The 24,813-nt window shown below is 33.3% G+C and overlaps 1 protein-coding gene across 9 annotated transcripts in view; it reads left to right on the forward strand.

Moving 5' to 3' along the window:
* The window catches only part of TBC1D5 (TBC1 domain family member 5), a 528,942-nt gene that overhangs the window by 41,556 nt on the left and 462,573 nt on the right, over positions 1–24,813 (forward strand). For 6 of the 9 annotated variants that reach the window (XM_081826016.1, XM_081825991.1, XM_081826055.1 and 3 more), the window contains exon 2: positions 10,719–10,781. The exons of 2 other annotated variants lie outside the window; for them this stretch is intronic. The gene's annotated coding sequence lies outside the window, so the exon portion shown is untranslated. Of the gene's footprint in view, positions 1–10,718; positions 10,805–24,813 lie in introns of all 9 variants that reach the window. One more of the 9 variants, XM_081826005.1, reaches the window with a different exon arrangement.

Raw genomic sequence — 24,813 nt, forward strand, 5'->3', positions numbered from 1 at the left:
AAGGAGGTGAAAAGAAGGAAATGGCACTAGGAATGATGAATGATGGACTTTAACTTTATCTCTACTTACTCTTTTGTAAATATACATAAAGTGAAGCAAATAAAGGTTCATATTTATTGACTTTGAATTCATAATGTGAATGCCATTTGTTATAAATTCTGGTTGGGGAGATGTAGAGGTTTGTAATATTATTGTTTTTTTATAAAAGTTCCAAAATTTCTCAAAAAAAATCTTATGAATTCCATATACAGTTTTATCTACATTTAGGTTTCATGGCATTTAGTATAGTATGCTCTTTCTTTTTTCAGTTCTTTCTGCTCAGGAAGTTAACTTGGTTAACTTGGTTTCTTATGGAGAGAAGTATAACTATTTTAAGGTATTTATTTTATTTAGTTTATGTGTATAATTGTGGAGAAGCTATATTAACTGCCATTAACCACTAAATTTGTGCTTAGTTCACAAAAGTAAAAGCCATCAAAAAGAACTCCCCAACAACTGTTTATTTTTGTGTATTAGAATAGACAGAAATAATTGGGCTTTCAGTGGAAACATGAAATATTTCTCCTATTTGGACATTTTGTTGTGTTGATTTCTTTTTATTACTGTAAAAGTATTTGATTATAATAGTTTAATCTTTTCAGTAACTATTCAGGAAATTAAATTTGGGTATCTAAGTGATTCTAGGAACTTTACCCATAAATGTACTTTAAAATCTGAACTCACATTTTCTGAATAAGTTACTGTGAAAATTTTTATAAATGTTATTGAAGAGAGAAAATGGATGTAATGTCATATCCAATATATATTTTTTGGAACATAAGGATCAGTTTTCATATGTGATAAAATATATTCACAGTAAAATGAAGTGGAGATAGTGCATGACCTGTAATTTTTTTTCTTAAAGTGATATAAAAATAAGTGTCTCAAATACAGTGTAATTAAAAGTTATAATAACTATTCATGATACCTTTGAATTTAAATTATGCCAAATTAAATAACTTAGATTAAAATTGCATTTATAATTATAGGGAAGTTTGTGATTTTTAAACAAAAAGCATTTACCAAAAATTATCCCAAAGTTTAGAAAACCCACTAATTTAAATTTAAAAACTTAAAATAACCTTTAATGATTTTTATTTACTTTTGTTAGAACTTAAATGCAAAAATAATAACCCATATTTCCTTACATGTAAATGGCAATCCAATCAAAAGGTGACTGAAAATTAATGACTTTATTTTAAAAAATAACAGTTCTTAAAATTTTAGATTAGATATAATTTTTTGTTAAAGGACTTAATACAAATGATAAGAATGGATTAATTATAAAATTCATAAAGATAATTTAAATTCAGAATATTTAATTTAAGATAATTTAAGCTCAAATGTATAATTATGAATAGTTATGACTCCTGACTATATAGAATTTGAAATAAGTCCTATAACCTTTTTAGATAATTTTCATAATTAGGTGAGAACAAGGCATGAACTATCTCCATTTGATTTTCTTGCTAATATTTGCAATTTAATACTAGAGTTATTCCTAAATTGCTGAAAAAGAGTTGTCTATAACATGGTTACCAATTATTTTTCTATAATACAATGTGTAATTTTAAAGATTTTATTCAAGAAATGAGTTGTTGGTTTCTTTGGTGGATTCAGTGTTTATGGAAAAGAATAGCTGATTAAACCTAGAAATTTATTAGAATTAGCTCTCCTTCAAGTATAAAATCTGTACTCCTCCAACAAAGGCATGAGGTTCTGGTTTGAGCAAAAGGGGGAGACTCTTAACTGTACCCTTTTTAGTGCTGGCTCTGTGAGGAAGTAGTACAAACATGCTGCAAGTTTGTACCATGGTGCATTCTTTTCGAGTTGAATTTTAGGGAGATACTATGGAATGGGAAAGAATTAGCACAATTATTTTAAAATAATACCCATTGCTGAAGAAAATTAATGATTGCCATTAACAATTTTGGGTTCTATTCCCAGTATCCCATATATATGAGTTTGTTGCCTTTTGGGGCACTCATTAGGGGTGTTTTGGTGGGAAAACTTTTGATTCTCTGACTTAGGATGTTAATCTTATGATATTGAAGATTCAGATATAACTTAGTTATTGAGTGTCCCTATAGTAAGCTCAAGAGGTGCAAAGTACTAAACTTTATTTCCCCCCAATTTTAAGCCATTTACAAATGTTTATGATGAATTTTGGCTTCGTAGCTTGTTTTTATGGATGCCATAAAAGATATTTGGTTTGCTTTTACTTAAGTATTTTAAAAGACTGTTGATTTTTAGTATTACCTTAAAAACTTATTTACCTATCCACATCCATGTTTTAAGTAAGGATCAGGAAGTACCAGTGAAAAGCTTACAATTATGGGAACATTTTGTACGTATGGATGTGTATATATATGTAGGTATATTTTTAAAGCCTGCCTTTTTCTCTCCACAAAGAAGACTTGAAGCAGCTGAGAAGAATACACATAAATTTGAATAAAAACTCAGAAGGCACTAAGGGATATTTAACTTTTCTTAGTATTGGAATAGATTGGTGATTAGTTAAACTTGGTGTGGTTTATCAAAATTTTAAATTATAAGGGGGTGCCAGGGTGGCTTAGTCGGTTAAGCATCTGACTCTTGGTTTAGGCTCAGATCATGATCTCATGGGGTTGTGAGATTGAGCCCTGCCAGGCTCTACCCTCAGGGTGGAATTAGCTTGAAGATACTCTCCCTCCACCCCTCCTTCCACTCATGGGTGCACCTGTGTATGCACGCGTGCATGCTCTCTCCCTCAAATAAATAAATAAATCTTTAAAAAATTTTTAATTATAAGGCCAAATATTCTCATAGTGTGACCCCTGTGTCTGGTTGAAACAATGCATTGGAAAAACAACAACAACAAACTTCACCATGAATTTCCAGCTTAAATCCATCTTTATTGTAAACCACAAAGTTAGGGTGTTTTGTCTTTTATGTGCTCAGGCATTAACTTTGAATCAATACACCTATGGAATAGTTTGGAGAAAACTTCCTCTTATTTAAGGACCTTGCCCCTGAGCTTTTCAAAAGGCTTTCTGCCTTTCTCATCCTTTACTCACTTTTACCAGATGGATGTTTTAACTGCTTAGCCCAGTTTTATTTTCTATTTAAATTATTTTTCCATATCCTGAGTTGTAGTACCATGTGAATCTTATGAAGATTCAATAAGCAATTAAATTTTAAAAATCTTGCTGAATTGTTTGAATTTGGTGGCGCTGAATCAAATAGGTTAATACATCATTTCATTGAGTTTATTTGCTATGTATGCCTAGTGATCGTCCTTTCAATTGAATGTGATGGGAAATGACGCTAAGAAGCAGCGGTTGATTCGATTTTGAATATCTTTTTATATTGTTACATTTAATTTACGTATCTTCTCGTGTATATTTTTTGATACTGTTCAACATGTTCTTTCACTTTTTAAGCTTTTAGCCATTACTAGTCTGTTCTATAAAACCAAGATCCCATCAGGTTATTGTGATGCTTCAGTTAGGTGTGTGTCATACATTTGAAAAATGGCCAAACACTTATACAGATACTAGTTATGATTCTTCCTCAGGAGGTGTGATGCCATAATTTCTGTTTTTCAGGTAGGTTTGAATTTATATTTGATTTGTTAGATGTCTGAGCAGGGTTTTTTAAATGAACTGCATTTAGAAATAAAAGAATCTGTTCTGGTTAGAGGATTTGATAGGTAAAGTATGGTGAAATATTATGTAGCTCACTTCACATTGAAAAGGACAGTGAATGGAAATTGGAATCCTGTTCATTTCAGTATAATTTTTTTTATTACTTCGGTTAGCCAGCATATAGTACATCATAAGTTTTTGATATAGTGTTCAACAATTCATTAGTTAGGTATAACACCCAGTGCTCATCACAACACATGCCCTCCTTAATACCCATCACCGGTTACCCCATCCGCCCACCCCCTCCCTTCTGGAACCCTCAGTTTGTTTCCTGAGTCCAGAGTCTCTCATGGTTTGTCTCACTCTCTGATTTGTTCCCATTTTCAGTATAATTGAAGATATCTTTAGCCTGTGCTAATATAAGAATGTATTTCTTGTTTCATAAATGTATACATTAAAAATAACTCTTATTTAATAAACACAATTTAGTGTTAGTGGCAGTATGGACAGAGTTTAGTGTTTAGTGGAAGTGTGGACAGAATGTTTCTACTGGAAGTGGACATCACTAGCTCTTAAAACTTGATCTCTGGTAACTTTTACTGAGTCCATTTCTTTCTATTTTGTTTATTTAGAGTACATCTAGCCCAAGTTGTTTGTTTTTAAAAATAATGGTCCCCGGGTCCTGGGATCGAGCCCCACGTCCGGCTCCCTGCTCAGTGGAGAGCCTGCTTCTCCCTCTCTCTCTGCCTGCCGCTCTGCCTACTTGTGCTTTCTCTCTGTGTGTCAAATAAATAAATAAAAAAATCTTAAAAAAAAAAAAATAATGGTAGAAAATGCTAGTCTGGAATTGTGTTGCGGTAATTGTGGTGGATGTAGCCTCTGCACTGATAATGAGTTAATAGCCATGTATTTACCTGTATCTTTATTATCTGTTTTTTCTTACATCTTAGATTGTCCAACTGTGTCTTCAATTAAGCTGGGAAGTTTTCAACCATTATTTATTTGAATGTTACCTATACTCTGTTTCTCTTTTAAATTCTTTTCTAATCTTGATCTACTTGTGTGTTTTTTGTTTTGTTTTTTTAAGATTTTATTTATTTGACAGAGAGAGACACAGCGAGAGAGGGAGCACAAGCAGGGGGAGTGGGAGAGGGAGAAGCAGGCTTCCCGCGGAGCAGGGAGCCTGATGCGGGGCTCCATCCCAGGACCCTGAGATCATGACCTGAGCTGAAGGCAGACGCTTAACGACTGAGCCACCCAGGTGCCCCAATCTACTTGTGTTTTAGAGCATTGCTACTTAAAGTGTGATCTTCAGATCAATGCTGGTCTACAAACTGATTTCATTGGTCTATGATGAGTTATGGACAGAAATTTGAAGTAAGCTTTTAGAAACTTTTAATAACAACTTGATATTCTCGTGACATCCAAGCACAAGATTTTTTTTAAAAAAATTCACTTTTATTGAATTTTACAGTTTTTGTCTGCAGTGGATTGACAGTTTGAAAAATGGCTCTTCACAGGTGGTTTCAGCATTATTTTGTTAGACCTTATTCTATTCTTTATATATTTTAGCTGCTTTTACATATTTTTTCTTTATCTCTCTGACCTGAATTTTAGATCGGTTTTAAATATCTTTCTAATTCTTTCTCTACTTGTATTGAGTCGGCTATTTAACTTTTACTGCGAATTAAAACTTACGTTTTTGATTTCTTGAGGATTTATTTAACTTGTGTATATATATTTTAAGCCTTTCTGTTGACTGAAACATCTTCATTGTATAATTTGTTCAGTAGTTGAAGAATCTGTAGTCTAATCCTGCTGTCTTTTGCTCTTTTGTTTGTGTTGACTCATTCATTGTATCTAGTATCTTTGTATATTTTGTGACTTTTTTTTTTAATTTAAGTAGGGTTTTTTGAAAGCTGCTGTATTGTTTGAGGCCTGTATTGAACTTATTTTCTTTCACCAATTAATTTGCCTATGTTTCCCCCAGATGCCTGGGGGTATTAACAGTTTAAGAGTGCTTCAAACGACATCATCATATGAGATTTATTGGATTATATATGTAGTGTGAATTTAGTCTGAGAACCTTTTTGAAGGTTATACTTTGTGGATACTGTGTTGAGAGAATTGATAAAACATTCTTGCAGTAACAAAATTATAGAGCTGGAATACAGATTAGGGTTTGCTAGGGGTTAGGGATGGTGGGGTCTGGGGTGGGTATGACTGTAAGGGGTAACAGGAGGGAGATCTTTGTGGTGCTCTTAACCTAAGGGTGTAGCCCTTTGGCATAACAGCTTTATATAGGTGTTTCCTTTTGATAGACTTTGAGAGTCTGTCCTGAGCCTGTGTATGTAGCCATCAAAATGTAAGCCCAGTTTTCTGCAGTGGAACACATACTCTCAAGATAAAAGGTGGTTTCTGGTTTTGCTTATTCTACTTTTGTTTATGGCTTATGAGAATACTGTACTTTCTTGCTAGCTAAGCAGTTCATTGAAATAGATTTTTCTACTAACTTTTAAAAGTAACCTCTAAGAGTATCAAGGTATCTAGTCTGCCATACTGCTGGAAATCAGTGTCCCCATCTATCTACAGTTTTGTTTCTTATAAAGTATGTTGCTATTTTGCACCTCAGCTTTCTTATATTTTTGTTATTATAATAGGCATTTTTCTTTATCTCCTTGGTCTGTCAGACTTATTGTGTAGGCCCGTCACAGTCTATGCCCTGTTATGTTTTCTAATCTCTTTTCCCCCTGTTCTTTCACTAGCTGTATTATGGTTTATTAAAGACATCGTGTATTGTAGTTATCATTCTTTTACTCATGTCATTCCATCCCGCTTAAATGCTATCTCTTCTTTTGACTCCAACTGCTTCTTCTAGCACTGTTTGACATTTTGGGCTGAATAATTCATTTCTGTGGGGGCTCTCCTGTGCATTGTAGGATGTTAGCAGCATCCCTGTCCTCTGCCCATTAGATGCAACTAGTGACTTCCATTTGTAATAACCAGAAGTGTTTCCAGACATTGCCAAAAGTCCTTTGAAGGGGGTGATGCCTCCCAGAGTTGAGAACCACTGTCCTAGCCCTATTTTAATTTGGTCTCAGTTGAAGAGTCTTCCCTGATTATTTGTGCCTGTGGCTTTTAGCTTTCGGATTTTTTGGTAGTACATATTGTCCTGATTGTACACTTGCCTCTTTTTACATTTGGTTGTGAATTTCTTTCTCTCTCTCTCCCTTCCTCCCTGCCTTGTGTGTGTGTGTGTGTATGTGTGCATGTGTGTTTCTTTGTCTTATTTGACCAAGTTTTAGAGTGTAGGGAGCATATATTTTACTTTTTTATTTGCTGTTTTGATCCATTCAATACACATATTAGTAGTTTTAAATATATCAATTGCTTGCCTTTTTCCTGTTTTTCTATTTTTTATATGATAGCAATAGGGGCTTAGGAAATTGAATCACTCTAGAAAATGTGGAGAACTTTGAGGTGTTCCAAATTATGAGACTTACAGACAATAGAGCTAATACCAATGTAGCAATGGTTTGTATACCCAGTAATAGCTCTGGAAAAGTCAAGACAATGCAAGATAGTTGTAAAGATATAAGAAAGATGTAATTTCTGTTAGATGTATCCATTATATAAGTAACCAGAAAAATGCAATAGAGTAGAAAAAAATTGAGAAATATAGAAAGTGGAAGGATTTGTAGAAGCATGAAGTACGAATGATTAGTTCTACAGAGTGATGTGAACAAAGTAATCAGTATGTCAGGGTAAATTGTTAGGAATGATGGATGTAGCATCTGGCTAAGAGTGACTTGTATAAAGCTGACAAATGTGATATGTGAATGTTAGTAAGTTGAAAACAAGTTGGGCACAGAGAGGTTAGCTTCTTATTACCAACTAAAGAGAAACCTACATGTTTTGACCCAGTTGGGAAAGATACAGCTCAGTTATAGATTCCCCCCACTTTTTTTTTAATTACGAGCAAATTCTAAATAAAAATGTAAATTGAAGCTTGAATCTAATTACTTTTATAAGGTGCTTTTCCTCATCTAGGCCAAAATCTTCATGTAAAGTAATCATAAGTAAGGGCATCTGGGTGGTTCAGTTGGTTAAGCATTTGCCTTCGACTCAGGTCAGGGTCCCAGGGCCCTAGGATCGAGTCCTGCGAGTCCTGTGTCGGGCTCCCTGCTTAGTGGGGAGCCTGCTTCTTCCTCTCCCTCTGCCCTCCACTTGTGCTCTCTCTCTCTCACTCTCTATCTCAAATAAATAAAATCTTAAAAAAGAAAGAAAAGTAATCATAAGTATAGTATGTGTTCATTGTAGAAAAATTAGAAAGTAATGAAAAGTATGGGGAAAGTGAAAGTTAGTTACAGTTCCCAAAGCCTAAACCACTATTATCATTTAGATTAGTTCCATTCTCTTGAATTTTATATGATTTCAGTCTGTCTCTGGATATAGATATATGATGTGCCTATGTGTATGTAAAAATATATACTGTGTATACATATATGTATGTGTTGGTATCTATATTTATATAAAATAGGGGTTATTTTATATGAAATGTTTTATAGCCTGTTCTTCATTTAATATTATGAATACTTCTCCAAATCAGTAAAATTCTAAAGTGTGACATTTAGTGACTACATAGTATTCTATTCTGAGATTATCCCTAAATTTATTTAAACATTTACTTAAACATTTAGGTTTTCTTTCATACATACACAAATCTGTGTACATGTACCAATAATTTCCAGTGAACCACCCTCATGAGAAATTTTGAGTGCATCTCCCATTTTCTTTGAAGAGTTGTAACCTCCACTTATAATTTGCCCTACAAAATTCATCTTACGTGTCTTCCTTAGTAAGAACAACCCCAGTATTAATAGCTGGGCATTATTACCAATGTTGGAGACTACATTTCCTATCTTCCCAGATGGTTAGGTGTGGCCAAAGGATAAAGCTATGGTATATAAGCTGTAGACTGAAATAACACAGGAGAGTTAGAAGGCAGCAAGGTGGGCCTTTTCCTCACCGTTCTTTTTCTGCTACCTGCAACGTGTATGTATTAGCAAGAGTGCCCATAGTCTTGGAGTATGAGGTAACTTGGAGTAGAAACAGTATGTAGTAGAGCAGAAAGATGGAAAGAACTTAGGTCCTCAGTATTTGGAGCTGCCACATCAGCTTTTGATTGTCTATTTCTGGACATTTACATGGGGAGAGTTCTCTCCCTTTTTTTTTCCTCTTAAGTCTTTATATTATTATAACTTAAGAACATTTTTTGGCTTGGGAAGGATATGACCTAATTCTATCTGATAAAGGATACCATTGTTTAATACTCTATGTAGTAATGTAATAGGTCAAATATAAGGAAACATGCATTGTGTCATGGTAGATTTTGGATCTATGTTGCAAACAAAAATCTACTTTAAGACTGGAGACAGATTAATTGGTATTGAAAGGAAGGTACTTAAAATGATACATAATTTTTGGATGTTTTTGTTAGCTATATTGCTGAATTTTGTTCTCAAGTGCTTTTAATAATTATCACAAATATTATTTCAGAAAACACTTGGTAGCTTTTAGGCAAAAGCAAACAAACAAAATCCCCCCCAAAACCCCAAAACATAAACAACCCACAAAACCGACCCATAAACCATTGAGGATTGTATATTGTATCTGAATAATCCCTTCAAGCCCTATGAATTTTTAATATTAAATATCTTGGCTAGTCACTTTGACAAAGCTCAAAAATGTGACTTTTAATGTTCTCTTACTAACTTTATTGGAAGAATTTTGAAAAAACGAAAAAATTTTTTGTTACTGTAGACTTTTTTTTAGTATTGATTCTAAGAAAGTTGTTCATGGCTTTAGTGAAATGAGTGAAGGATACACATTTAAAAAATTAATAAACTTTTTTTTGAGCAGTGTTAGGTTTACAGAAAAATTGAGCAGAAAGTACAGAGTTCCCACATACCCCTTTCAAGAATATACATTTTTTTTCCAGGGTATTCCACTGCATATAATATTACACACATTACAGAAGACTTTACATCTCTGAACCAAATTTGTACTATTTTATAAGAGGAAAACCGTACACTACTAAAAATCATTTTATTCTAACCTTAGGTTTCCCCATCCTCAGCACTATTAACATTTTAGGACGGATAATTCTTTGTGGGGGTCTTGTCTATGCATTATAGGTGTTTAGCAGCATCCCTGATCTCTACCCACTAGATGCCAATAATATTCCCCAGTTATGACAACCAAAAATGTATGCAAACATTGCCAGATGTCCCTTGGGATGCAAATTGTTTCCCAGTTGAGAACCATTGCTCTAACCAATTTATGATGTTTTAGGATTTGCTATATTTTTTGGGTTGAGTTCAGATTTAAGGGGTCTGTAGTTTGAGGAACCTTTACACAGAAGTTGTGTAGATAAAGTTAGAATCTTCCCTTACACTTGGGGACCGTAGACAGTCTTCTCTTCAAATGTACTATATTGTTTGAATTTATCTGTAATGCGTAAAAAAACCCACTTTAGAGTTCTTATTTCTGTGTGAAAGGCTATCATAGTTTGGGATCTACTATTTATGGATTTCAGGAGTACTCTACTGTGGGTAGATACAAACTTTAAATGTGCAATGAAGACTGATTGATGAGGTCAGTTGTGTTTTGATTCTTTGTGGTGCTCTAATTAGATTGTCATTATATTCAAATTGTAACAGTTAAGTGATCTCATGTATTCTATCAAGGACTTTGAGCTTCTCAAATTGAGGATAGCATTAGATGTCAGCCAATCACTTTGTCCTTCAAAGTTTTTGCCTTTATATCTGAAATCCTGCCAATTGTAACAGCTTGTGTGTCAGTTGCAATAGAGGAAGCTAGCCTCTGTTAGCTTGTACTTAGTCCACTAAAGACTTCTAAAAACTTTATATAGTTTACAACTAATAATGTCCACTTCCCACTGCTACTTTGTACAATTACAAAACCTTGTTCACCTGCGATGAAATCTCATCTGTAATAATTAAGGTTATTCTTGTTGTTCTATCTCTGCAGAAAATTTCCAAAGACTTGGTGAAGATAGGAAAACTATCAGAAAGGCAGTGGCACAATTATCCTGTAAGATTTGCTTTGAAAAAGAAGTGTAAGTTAAGAATATTTTAAGTATCCAGTTGTTTGGGGGAAAATATGTTAGGCAAAGATAGTAAAATACAGAGCAGGATATATTATAATCATATTAATAATTTATACGAACTAATCCAATGCAGTCCTTTAAAAATTGAAAATGTGTTATTATGTATTGAGATGAGGATTTTACCAATAGCATTGAAAAATATTTCTAATTCTAACAAGGATTGATCTAGTTTATGTACATTTGCTTATTTAAAACTATCAGAATCCAGAAAATCATTGTAGTTTTGTAGGCTTGTGATTTGTTTGGGTGACTTATTGTTTAGGTTATTTTGCAGAATTATTTATTTGCTGATTTATTTATGTATTTCATTATTTATTTATTTGATTATTTAGTAAATTATTTATCTGATGAATTATTAATACATCTTCATGACATGCTTTAAATTATTTATAACTTAATTTTGAGTTTATTGCTTTTAGAGCCTGCATTGTTACTGACTAGTTTTGATTTTTTTCTTTGCGGTTCTTTAAAATTAAAGTATTAGCTCTAAGGCAAAAGTGTATTCATTGCAGTGCCCATGGATTTTTTTTTCTTTTTTTTTCCTTAGTAATTTGTGGTAGAGATGAAATTTCAGTTATGCTTTGTTTAGTTCTAAATTTACCTGTTTAGGGTTACTGATGATAGAATGTTTATGTATTATGTGCATACTCATTGTAGAGTCACTTATGAATTAATGATATAGCCTATAGTATGTAAACTGAGATTGAACATGTAAACCTCAGTCCACATTATACTTTGTTTCTCTAAAGGGCAGGTCTGCATTTCTTACTTGCTTTAGAATAACTAACAGAGTCTTGTTATTTTATTTTAGAGGCAAATCTATTTTACTACTGGGATATATATAGGAAAGTTCAGAGAAATGAAGTCCAACTTAGATTTGGATCCCTGAGATATAAATTTGATGTAGCCTTTATTTTTTAAAATTCTCATTATATGTGTATTTGGCAAATAGCATGATGCTGATATAAATTTTTATACCAGCCATAGTGACACATCATATCCCTTATGGAAAGTTTTATACAACTTTATTTTAATGAACTAAAATGGACAAGGGCTTTGTAATTTCTCTGACTTTAGCTAATAATTCTCTTATGTAATGTTTCTATTTTTAACCAAATAAGGTATTTTTTCTTTCATCTGATTCTATTTCATAAGATAGTGCAGTTATTAGTGCTCTGTCATTGAATAGGTTTAATGAATAGGTTAAGTAGTTGGGTGAAAGAATGTCATATGCACAACTTAGTCTTCTGTGTTTGCTTGCAGTGAATTACTGTGTACTTTACAGTTTTAACATTTCAGAGAGAGACAGCATTGTACAATTCAAGTTAGGATGCTGTTTCTTAATTTGATTTGATTTGATTTAATTTTTTTCTTTTTGAGAGAGAGAGCGTGAGCAAGGGGCGGGATGTAGTAAGAGGAGCAGAGGGAAAAGGAGAGAGAATCTTAAGCAGGCTCCACACCCAGAGCGGAGCCTGATGCGAAGCTCGATTTCACAACCCTCAGATCATGACCTGAGCTGAAATCAAGAGTCAGACGCTTAACTGACTGAGCCAAAAGGCACCCCAGGATGCTGTTGAAATATGGTGAAAATGGCCTCTGTAGACAGGTTTTACTATGGAATGTAAATTATGCATATATATATATATATATATATATATATATACCCACATTTCTTATTTTGAAATATTGAATATATGAATGTTTAATTGGAATATTGCTTTAGCGTCTTCATATGTTTGCCTTAAAGGAAGTGGTTTCATTTGATTTATATACATGGATTTAAAAATGTGTGTATTATACATATCTGTGACTTCTGTTTTGGAGATGAACAACCACAAATACTGTCAGATATGGAATTTTATTTCAAAATGTGCTTCAGTATGCCAATGTGGACTTCTTTTGAAGAAAAAAGCTGCCTTCTCCAGTGTTGAATAAGATCTTACTATGTTAGTTGTCACAATAATATGCCCAGCCACACTATTAATATGTATTTGTGGAGTATTAGCTGTGTTATCCAAGTGGTCTTCATTGGAAGACAAACATATGTGCATGCACACACATACACATATGCACACATATGGGAGATTTTCTCCTGACATCAAAACAATTTTTTAGGACTTGTTTTTGGAAGGAGACATCAGTAGAAATTTTCATAATAATAGCTAGCATTTATTAAGCACTTATTATGTGCAGGTACAGTGCTTATATGTTTTATATGGATTATTTTTCTTCACAGTGAGATAAATACAGTTACTGTCTTCATTTTATGAATGAGGAAACAGAAACTTGGAGATGTTAAGTAACTTGCTCATTACCACACACATGGCAGTAAGTGATGCCACTGGGATTAGGACTCATTTTGTCTGACTCTCAAGGGTTTTTCTTAGCCCATTACAGTTTTGCATGTGTAGTTGGTATTACCCAGTTTTGGGTGGTGTTTGTTTTTTTTTTTTTTTGCATTTTTGTTTTTGAGAATGTAGTTCTTTATTTCTGATAGGTTTAACTTGCTAAGTGTATTCACTTTGTGTTATACTTGGTCATCTTTTCTAAACAGTAGGCAGTACTTGAGCTTCTTGAATTTTCTGACTTGATTCTTCTTGTAATCCCATATAGTGGATTAGAATTACATAAAAAGAATTTGTGCCTCAGGGAGATTATATGGTTTGCCTGGTGGATGTCCAACACTCAGATCTTTGGACTCCTAAGCCCAAGGCCATTTCCAGGGCTCTGTTAGGTCAAGTCTGATTTCCTTATAAAAATAATGGTATTATCAGGGTTAGACACATATTGTTAAAAGAATGATTAAGAGTCTGATGCCTGAACTTTTATAGAAATGGCCACAAAGGTACTATTAAATTAACTCTAAATATAGTGTTTAATGTACAGTTAAGTATTTTAACATGTGTGTTAAAAAATGAGAAAATAGCCAATTGTAATTTTAAACACTTAAATGTAATTATTTAAAAGATTTTGTAGAGCCTCCAGGAGTAAGGAAAAATATTGTGAATTTGGTGTGAGGCTAAGAGAATGGGATCTTTATATTCTGTTTGCTACCTGAAGACAAAGATAGGCCTTCATCATCCTGGGTCTGAAGTACACAAACATATGAAAACAGATGAGCTAGGGTTAGCAGAAGAGTTTGGGTGATGTTGGTGTGAGTGCCATAGGTAGCTGCATTTGTATGAACAACAAGGTATTGTGTGAATCAGAGTTTTTAAGTTAGAGTTTCTAAATAAATAATTAATTTTACATCATAAAATCCTCAAAATCTGTGATTTAGGTAATATGAAATACTGTAATAGCTAGGATGACCATATAATTTATCTTCCAATTCAGGACACACTATTACTAGTGTGATAGCAATATCTCACCTGTCTATGAGTAATTCCTAATACCCTTATATAACATATATTTAAGAGGAATCTTAATTCATGTACAATATCTTTAAAAATATTTGATTTTGTGATAAAACTGACTTCTTTTGCCAGTATTTGTATGTTTTTGTTAGGCAACCAAGGCCGTTTGTGGCTATGACTTTTATCAAGTGTGACTGATGTTTCACAGCTTTTGGAGCCTATTTTCAAGGTGAAAGTAAAGAGGTATTACAATTGGGAACAGAAAGATGGGGCTGGCAAAGTTGCTTATGGTATAGTAGAAAGTTCTAAAATTTCTCTTCATATCATACGTTGTAGTATTTTCTGTGCTCATTTTTGCCTTCTAAATCTTTTAATTGGTGGCATATTTAACATTGTACTGAAAACTAATCCTATTTGTTCTACCTTCCAAATATAAATTTTATGTTGGATGATCCAGTGTTTTCCCCCATCCCCCCAAAAAATCCGTGTTATATATCATGTATGTATCGATATGTTGGCAGTTTTGCCAAAATATTTTTAAAAACAAGTGTTTTTCCTTGGTGAAATTTTGTATGGGAAAACAGGAATCTCTAGAAAAGGTTTTTTTTTTTTTTTTTAGTTTTCTTTTTAATTCCCTCTTGACAGGTATTTATCTAAAATGACATATTACATTATTAAAGTCATAATTAGATTATTAAGGTTTCAGTTTATTTACCTCTAGAGCATTAGATGATTTGTTAAGTTGAACCAAGTAACCACACTGACATATTTGTGTTTGATTGTACAGTAAAAAGAAAAAATTCTTCTGTAATAATTCTTACTCATTCATACGTTATAATATCAGAACTCTTTTTGTTCAGAAAGGCCTGTTATGCTTGGTAACAAAGGAAGAGCGTCCTTATATTCTACCTTGAGTTTGTCACAGTATAAAGTACTTCATAAAATACTATTATGGTTGTAAGAGTAGTAACATTACTTATATGTTGGCTCTGAGAGTAGCTCCTTTATAATTATGACAAGTGAAAGTACAGCCAAAGGTCATGTTAAACACAAAATTTCTTTCACACCTCTTCTGTTTTGTGGATAGCATGTGAAGTACTGTGGGTCCCTGCACTGATATTTTAAGAGAACAACCCAAGGTTGTTCCTGTGGAAGTGTTTCAAATACCTTTCTCCCTAATCTCCTGTGCGGTTGCTAAATTTGGCATGAATGTATATTTGAATCCTGGACTAATTAAATAGAACCTTATTAAATTTAGAGTTTGCAAAATAAAAAATGGGACTCATACAGTAAGGATTTCTTGGGGCACTAAATAATACTGACATATGAGTCTTTAATAATACTGAATATTATAAATGCAGTATCTCAGTGTTGATGTTGCTCAGTGAAACAATGAACACCGACCAACATAGCAACAACAAAAACCAAGTAAAATCCACACTAAGGAAATTATGTAAGCATGGCATGCCTATACATATACACTTTATTGATTATATTCTATTTTTGACTTTAATTTGGCTAAGTAAGAGTTGGAATATTAAAAAGATACATAGGAAAGCTTTCTATTAAAATTACATAAAGAGGATATACATATGATCTAGGGTGGTTATCAAATCTCTTTAAGTCATTCTCTTTACACAATACCAAAAAATATAGGTCACAGGATGTTTGGAAGAGGATAAAATTGGCAAGTTTCAATTTTTTGTATAATTGATGTGTTTGTTTTTGAAACACTTTTTTCTATTGTTTTTCCCACTATAGTATGCTCTTTGCTGTAAGACTTCTAGAGTTATGATTTCTAAATAAGAGTGTGCTGCCTCAAAAGGGGAGTTTTTGGAAATTATGCTTTTGTTTGTCACAATACTGTGGGAGTGTTTTTGGCATTTACTGGATGTAGCTCAGGAATGCTACGTATCCTAAAATGTATGGGGCAGTCTCAGACTATAAAAGATTGTCCTGAGTACCATGTAACTTTTCAATGTCTGCTTGCTTAAATTTTTTTCAAAGATAAAGTAGTAATACTTTCATGTATAATAATACTGACAACTTTTTGTAAGATGTTACATGAAGAATCTTATACTTGAGGGGAAATTTGTGTGGAGGGGAAGTTTAAGGAGAATAAAGAAATCCTCTCAAAATTCTGTGTAATTTACTTCACACATTCTTTCCACATCCTGATTTATATATAGCATTTCTTTTTTTTTTTTTTTTAAAGATTTTATTTATTTATTTGACAGAGAAAGACATAGCGAGAGCAGGAACACAACCAGGGGGAGTGGGAGAGGGAGAAGCAGGCTTCCCGCAGAGCAGGGAACCCGATGTGGGGCTCGATCCCAGGATCCTGGGATCATGACCTGAGCCGAAGGCAGACGCTTAACGATGAGCCACCCAGGCGCCCTATATATAGCATTTCTAACTAGAAATTTAGCTGAAAAGTTTTCAGTTCAGTAATGCAATTTACTGGAGGCTCAAGAATACTGATTGCAAATATGTAATAAGATGTTTAAGACTTTTGTAACAACAAACTGAATTTTAAATTAATGGAACTCACTGAGTTTTATTAGTTGATAAAGATTGTTTAAAGATATTTCATAATTGCCATCCTAATTAAAATTTCATTTTTTAGAATAATGATAATATGTTGTTAAAATTATATTTTAAAATCATTTATTTTTATGTTGCCTAGTGTTCAGTAGTACTATGATAACCATTCCAGGAGTTTATTATATAACTTCTCTGTAACTTCTTGTAATACATACTCACTCTATTTACTATTTTTTATTTTAGGAGGATGTAGTCTCTATTATATATATATTTTTAAATTTTATTTTAAATGTTAATCACCATACATTACATCATTAGTTTTTGATGTAGTGTTCCATGATTCATTGTTTGTGTATAACACCCAGTGCTCCAAGTACTAGAGACTTAATGTATACATGCCTTGACAGTGTGGTGGTATTACTGGGATATATTGTAATCACACTGTACCATGTCTTTGCATAGGTAATTGTTTGACACTGCGCTTAAAAATAAAACCCAGGTCAGTTGCACTAACACCGTATTTCATAATTTTTTCCATTTGAACAGTATGTAATTTGTATTGGCATTTTAATCTTTATTTCATTTAAGCTTCTATATCTTTTTTTTTTTAAGATTTTATTTATTTGCGAGAGAGAGAATGAGAGACAGAGAGCATGAGGGAGAGGAAGGTCAGAGGGAGAAGCAGACTCCCTGCTGAGCAGGGAGCCCAATGTGGGACTCGATCCAGGGACCCCAGGATCATGACCTGAGCCGAAGGCAGTCGCTTAACCAACTGAGCCACCCAGGCGCCCCTCTTCTCTGTTTATCTTCACATTAAATGAATTTTTGTCTGTAATCACTTAACACTAATTTTTATTCTAGAGTTCTCCTGTACTGCTCCTTTTTTCGTTTTCTTGTACTTCTTATGGAGAATGACTTCTTTTGTCTCTTAGATCTAAATTTATTTATTATATATAGGTGCAAATATGTGACTTTTATTCTCCCTTCTTAAGTAGCTATGCCTAAGCATTTATTTAATGAAGTAAGTATTTTGATATAAATTACTTCTATTTTTCATTAATATTATGGTTAGGGAATTAATATTGGTTTAAAAAGAACATTCTGTGTGTAGTTAGATTTTATTATCTCTGAACTTCATTTCAGGATAGTACAGAGAATTAAAGGGGCATTGGATCTGGTGGGATTGAGAACCATTGTTGTAGAAATGTGTGCTTATTCCTCCTAGCTGTTCCAACTCACGTGCTTAAAGAATACTTCCAGATTAAATTGGAGCTTCTATCAAAACTAACAATTCATGTAGAATTAAATACTTCAGCATTAAACACTCTTCTAGTAAGGAATATAGGGACTTACTCTGATTTCTTTGATAGTTTTGTAGATGAAAATTAACTGCATAGGAAGTATATGTAATAATGGAGTCAAAAAAGGAGATTTTATTTTGTCCATAAGACAACCAGATAGAGTGGGCACAGTTTTTCACTTAAAATTTGAAAAATAACTAATGCTAATTAATCAGTTTGGGGGGGATTCTAAAATTGATGAGTGATATAATAATTTAGAACCATTTTGAACTGTTGTTTATATCTCTAAATCAGTCTCCACTTCATAGAAACTATACTGTTATATTTTGTTATTGGTTTCCTAAATGAAACCTAATTATAAAATAATCCAGTTAAACCCTTTTTGTGAGTGAAAATTGTGTGTGTATGAATGCATTTTTTTAATAGATACATGATTTTGTTTATCTTCAAAGTGACACTATTTATAATGCATATGAGCATAACTTTAGAGATGAATGTAACAGTTTGGCAGTCATTTACTGGTAGAGACTTATCTGAAGACAGCCATTGTCATGGGGTTTCCTTCCAGCCTCACAGGCATCTTTGCCTAGGTAAAGAGTACTTGCTTCTAATTGCTTCCTCTAGTATTGTTTACTGTGGTTACTGTTTTCTTTAGCTGCTACTGCCATTTTCATTCATGGCTGTGAGGTACTGAAGTGATCTAGAAGGTCAAGGGTTGGTATCTCTGAGGTTGGATAGCTTTGCTCTGGTCCTTATCTGCGATTACAAATCATTGTCTTTTTTCTGGCTTCACCTCCTTATTATACGCACATACATCTTAGGAAGGGTTAAAATGCCTTTATTTTACTCTCAGACTTGATTAATAGTTTGGTTGAGTATAGATTTTTAGGTTGTAGGTAATTTTCTTTTAGAATTTTTAAGGCTTTTTTCACAGCATTTGGTGTTGCTTCCAACAACTCCATGGCCTTTTTCCCCCCACCACATTGTTTTCTGCTGTGCATGACCTATTTTTATTATTCTGAAAGCTTTTAGAATCTTTATCTCTGAATTTGTATGATGGTGTGTCTTGGAATAGATTTTATTCATTGTTTATACTGGCACTTGAAAGGACCCTTTCATTCTGGAAGCGAGTGTTTTTCAGTTTGGGGAAGTTATCTTGAATTAATTCATTCTCCTGTTTGTTTTTTTTCTCTTATTTGGAAATTTGTCACCAGGGTAGTAGAGTTGGCATGTGTGAGGCTGAATGTTACTGACTGTGGACAAAATAGTTTGCTTCTCCTCACTATCTTTTTTTTTTTTTTTAAGATTTATTTATTTGAGAGAGAGAGAGAGAGCACGCACAGGGCAGGGGGTGGGGAGCAGAGGGAGAGAGAGACTCCCAGGAAGACTTCTTGCTGACCGTGGAGCTCCACATATCGTGGCCTGAGTCAAAATCAAGAGTCTGATGTTCAACCAACTGAGCCACCCAGGCGCCCCTCCTCACAGCCTTTTATGATAAGTTCTTTGATGAGTTACTTCCCTTGATAGGCTATTTTGCAAAAATTTGAGATCTTTTTGGGGTTTGGGAAGGAGAGGAAATCGGCTCATCATCTTAATCTTTTTTGAATCAATCCTTTTATGAGTTGTTCGCTCCTTACCTCTTTCCTGGCTAACTTATCCTGCAAGATGCAGCTCTCAAAAGCTTTCTCTGATTTTTCAGTGATATCACCTCACTTTCCACAAATCTTTGTAGAGCACTTATTGTACAATGTTATAATTATTAGTTTATTGCTTATCTTTGTAACAAAAACAGGAGTTGTCCTATTTTTACCAGTATTTCAATACAAAAATAGTATTTCTTAAATGAATGAAAACATGAACAAAATATAGAAATGAGATAGATGGTAGGCAACAACAGTACAGTTTTGTCAGAAGAATTGTAGTTATTTCTTATTTTAATTCTATTTGATTATTAGTGTTTGATAAATAAAAAATAAAAATGGAGATTTTAGTAAAATGTTAATACTGTTAGTGTCCTATGGTAATCAAATTAATGTCTTTATATTGAGGCTAAAATACAAAGTAGTCATGAGAGTTTCAATGTAAGGGAGCATCTTTTTTAAGGCATTTGATTAGGAATTAATCTATAAGATATTAAAAAAACAACTAGTGAAGAGTTGTATATTAAGGGGAGTACAACAAAATCATAGGAAAGAGACAAGAATGGAGAAAAATTCTTGTCTTTTGGTTAACATAGCATTCTAATAATTCCAAATAATAAAATTGAAAATTCTAAGAAAACAGGATATATTTATTTTGTGAAAACTTGGCATATCCATAGACAAAAGGAAAACATCTGAATTAGCACATGATTTTGTTAAAAAGACCTTCTCACTCTCTTGAATTCAAGTTTCACCATCAGAATTACCTGTTATCTCTTTCTGGAATATTTTCCTTTGATCATAATTTTGTTTTGTTTTATTAATTTTAACTTTAATGGTAGGAAATAAAATTTTATTTTAAACTATTTGACTCATGACTCATGTTTTCATACAAGTTAAAATAAATCAATCAGGGGTGCATGGGTGGCTCATTCGGTTAAGCTAAAGATAGCTAAATTACTATTGATTTCAGCTCAGGTCATGATCTCAGCGTCCTGGGATTGAGCCCTGTTCAGTGGGGAGTCTGCTTGTCTCCCTCTCCCTCTACCCGCACCAGCATGTGAGCACACATGCTCTCTCTCTCTCAAATAAATAAATCTTTAAAAAGAAAAGTAAATCAATCTGGAAATATGTACTGAGTACATAGAAGTCCCTGGTTAGTGTGAAGAGGTATTCACTTTTGAGGTGTACTTTCTTAAGATGTATACACATAAGGAGTGGCAGGTACAGAGTTCAGTAGGATGGGAAATGTCTTAAAATTCTATATGGTGACCAAGATGGGATTTAGAGTAATTTAGCTATCTTTAGTAGAATGTTGACATATTCTTAAGTTATATCTTAGGCATGTTGTATATAAAAGCAGTAAGGATTGATAATTTGATAAAGTTACTTAACTTGTTTTTAATGTTTAATATTTATCTCTTATTTTAGTCCATAGACCCTGTATCTTTAGGGCCTAGTGATTGTTCTCCATGAGTTTGTCAGCTATTAGAAATGTTCTTAAAATTACATAGAATTATTTTTGGGATATTGCATTTTTCACCTATTTGTTCATATATATTCTATAGGATATATATTATACATTACTATTATTTATGTAATATATATATTATGCTGTTATCATATTCATGTACTATTATAATATTTTTATAAAATCATTCAAGTTTCAGAAATTAGGGTTACACCAAAAATGGTAGGTGGTAATTTTTTTTGCTGTATGGTAATCTTTTGCTTCATAAAACATGGTTTACTTGTTTTGTGTCTATGTATTTTTATTTAAATTCAGTATTCATATTTTTTCAACAGTCACTCCAGGATAAAGTTAGATATTTTTTCATTCAAATTCACTAATTTTTTTCTATCTTGTAATTCATTTGCAGTTTCATGAACATTTTTTCTCAGGTGTACCAGTTTCACATATATACTGTGTCTACTACCCATCTCCCACAATTTCTCCCATCTCCTTTTCTTATCTTTTATTTTGTATCCCACTTTGTATGGTAGATGACACAGAACCTAGTACACACAAAAAACATTATGAAAACTCAATTAAGTGCAGAAAGGTCTTATGGAGAAAAAAATGCAATTATGTTATTGTGTAAACTTTTACAGTGGTGTCTAGCAAGCTAGAACTGCTTAACAGATGTGATTGCTTCATTGTTTCAAATTTATGCCAATCAGAGTTGATAGGATTTGATCACACTGTAGTAGATTTATGAGATAGATTACAATATTGCATGACATACTTCAGATAGAAAACATCAATATAAGTTGAATATGATTTCTTGTGTACGGTAACAAGTCAGTAATTCTTTAAATCAGATGGTTTCTACTTTGAGAGAATATTTATCAGTTTTTGTGAAAATTAACAGTAACTTTGATATTTTCTTCATGGTGACAAAAAAGTGTATTAAACTTTTGTTTTAGTGTACAAATATGATTCTAAATGAGAGGCATCTTGTTTCTAGTTATAGATGACCTGTCCAATTTCCAAAGGCCTATAAAGAAATGAGGCTAAACTTAAAAGAAATTGGACTGCACAAAATTTTAACACAAGATAAAAAGCTTGTCATTGGGGTACTGACTTTCTTTAGAGTTAAGGTTTCATTAGATAAGTCTAAAGGCTTACTAGGAATCAATCCCTTCCCCCCTCCCTCCCTCCCTCCTAACAGGTAGAAGTTTAATATCTCACATAAACAAAGAAAATGAAAAAGAACATATTCACTAATGAAGTAAAAATATCCCCCATGGAAGTTAGGGCCAAGGAATGGGGAGTCAGGTTCTCAATCAAGCCTGTTTGTTCTAACAATAAATGGTAGAACCAGTTATTTCAAAGCCCCTGCTAAGATTGTTTTTAATTTTACTTAGGGTGTCTACCTGGTGGAATCCCTCAGTTCAATTTTGAGATAAAAGCGTGGAGTCTCTTGAGAACTTGATTTGAAAATGTTACTAAGGCAAATCATTTGTGAAAAGAGGGTAGAATTTTTAGTTTCTTAAATGGGAATTTGAAAGTTTTAGGATATGGAGACTAGCCAGACTAGTGATTTTTAAGAAAGTAGATAGACCCTCATGTTTCAGGTAAGGATATTGTAAAGTCTTTTTAATTTTTTTCATTAGAAAATTATTTACATCATGGCTTAGATTTAAAATACTTAAGAAATATTCCAAATATTTGTAGAAGTACAGAGGATAACTAGAACAGGCAACCTTGTATTTACCATGCAGAATTAATATGTTAACATTTGCTGTATATGTATTTTAAAAGCATTTTAAAATCCTTCCTTTCACAGAGATTACCTCCATCTTGAAATTGGTTTATATCCTTCCTGTCCATGTTTTTAGACTATTAGTACATTTATGTGTTCATCAACATTGAGTGTTTTTACTAAATTAGAATATTTATGTAGTTTGCTTTTTAGAAATCCTTTTTACCCAACATTGTTTCTGAGCTGTTCTTTCTTTTTTTTTTTTTTTAATTTTTCTTAACATATAATGTATAATTTGTTTCAGGGGGTACAGGTCTGTGATTCATCAGTCTTACACAATTCACAGCGCTCACCATAGTACATACCCTCCCCAGTGTCCATCACCCAGCCACCCCATCCCTCCCACCTGCCTCCACTCCAGCAACCCTCAGTTTGTTTCCTGAGATTGAGTCTCTTATGGTTTGTCTCCCTCTCTGGTTTCATCTTGTTTCATTTTTCCCTCCCTTCCCGTATGATTCTTTGTCTTGTTTCTCAAAATCCTCATATCAGTGAGACCATATGATACTTATCTTTCTCTGATTGACTTATTTCGCTTAGCATAATACCCTCTAGTTCCATTGCAAATGGCAAGATTTCATTTTTTTGATGGCTGCATAATATTCCACTGTATATATATACACCACATCTTCTTTATGCATTCATCTGTTGATGGACATCTAGTGAGCTGTTCCTTCTATTTTTATATCTGGTGTATTAATTTTAACTGTTTTTTAATACTTCGTGATAGGACAAAGTCAGTAACACAGTTTGTGTATCTGTTTCCCATTTGGTGGACACTTAAGGGTCAGGATACTTTGCACAGACTTTTTCCACAGATATTCATGTGGCTTTGCAGGGCTCAGTGTTTTCAGCACATGGGACAAGTTGCTGTCAACTCTTAGAGCACTGTGTCCAGGTTCTGGTATTAGGCAGCATCCTCAGGCAGTTTGGTGCCCCTAGAGCTGTGTATTGCTTCATCCTTTCTTGCTGAAGTTCCTGTGCTGCTGAAAGCCAATTGCAAAGAAGCCTGCCTACAGTCTTGTTATGCTGCTCTTTTTGAAAACACTCTTCTATCTTTTTACCACTCTGTATATGAAAACATAAAATAGCTTTTTGTGTGTTTGTTTGAAAAAGATGCCCTTTTCTGTATTTTCCACTTTTTACATTTTTGTTTTATTTTAACCTGTGGGAGGCTGGGACCTATGTTGTTTGGGGGTTTATTTTTCCATTGCAACAGGTGCACTGGGTCTGTGCATAAATAAGATGGTTTTGCTTAATATGAACAATATGATTTTGTTCCCAGATAGTTATATAATTGTTTCAGTTACTGTGAAATATTGAAAATAATACACTCTTATTTGTGAATATTTTGGAATTTTTTTTAGAGATTATTTGAAAATTTTATAACCTAAATTACATTATTTGGGCTCATTTATATTATTTTCATTAGGCTTTATTTTAGTGCATTTTACATTTTGGTAGAAGTCATGTATTTAAAAGTATACTTAAACACATATTAAACACTTAAGATTTGGATTGTGATGCACTGTAACCACTGAAGAGGAAGCTGTTGGTTTATGAAATTCTTGGACTGTGTGCCCAGCAACTTGAAGCTGCCTCATACAAGGCCAAATATTAGAATATTAATGTTATTAACCCTTTCACTGAAAGTATTTCTTCATGAAATAAAAAAGATTGAATAAGGGGCACCTGGGTGGCTCAGTTGGTTAAGCGACTGCCTTCGGCTCAGGTCATGATCCTGGAGTCCCGGGATCGAGTCCCGCATCGGGCTCCCTGCTCAGCAGGGAGTCTGCTTCTCCCTCTGACCCTCCTCCCTCTCATACTCTCTGTCTCTCATTGTCTCTCTCGC

The sequence above is a fragment of the Leptonychotes weddellii genome, chromosome 1, assembly GCF_054177405.1.
Source record: "Leptonychotes weddellii isolate Sample4059 chromosome 1, ASM5417740v2, whole genome shotgun sequence".
Classification (NCBI taxonomy): domain Eukaryota; kingdom Metazoa; phylum Chordata; class Mammalia; order Carnivora; family Phocidae; genus Leptonychotes; species Leptonychotes weddellii.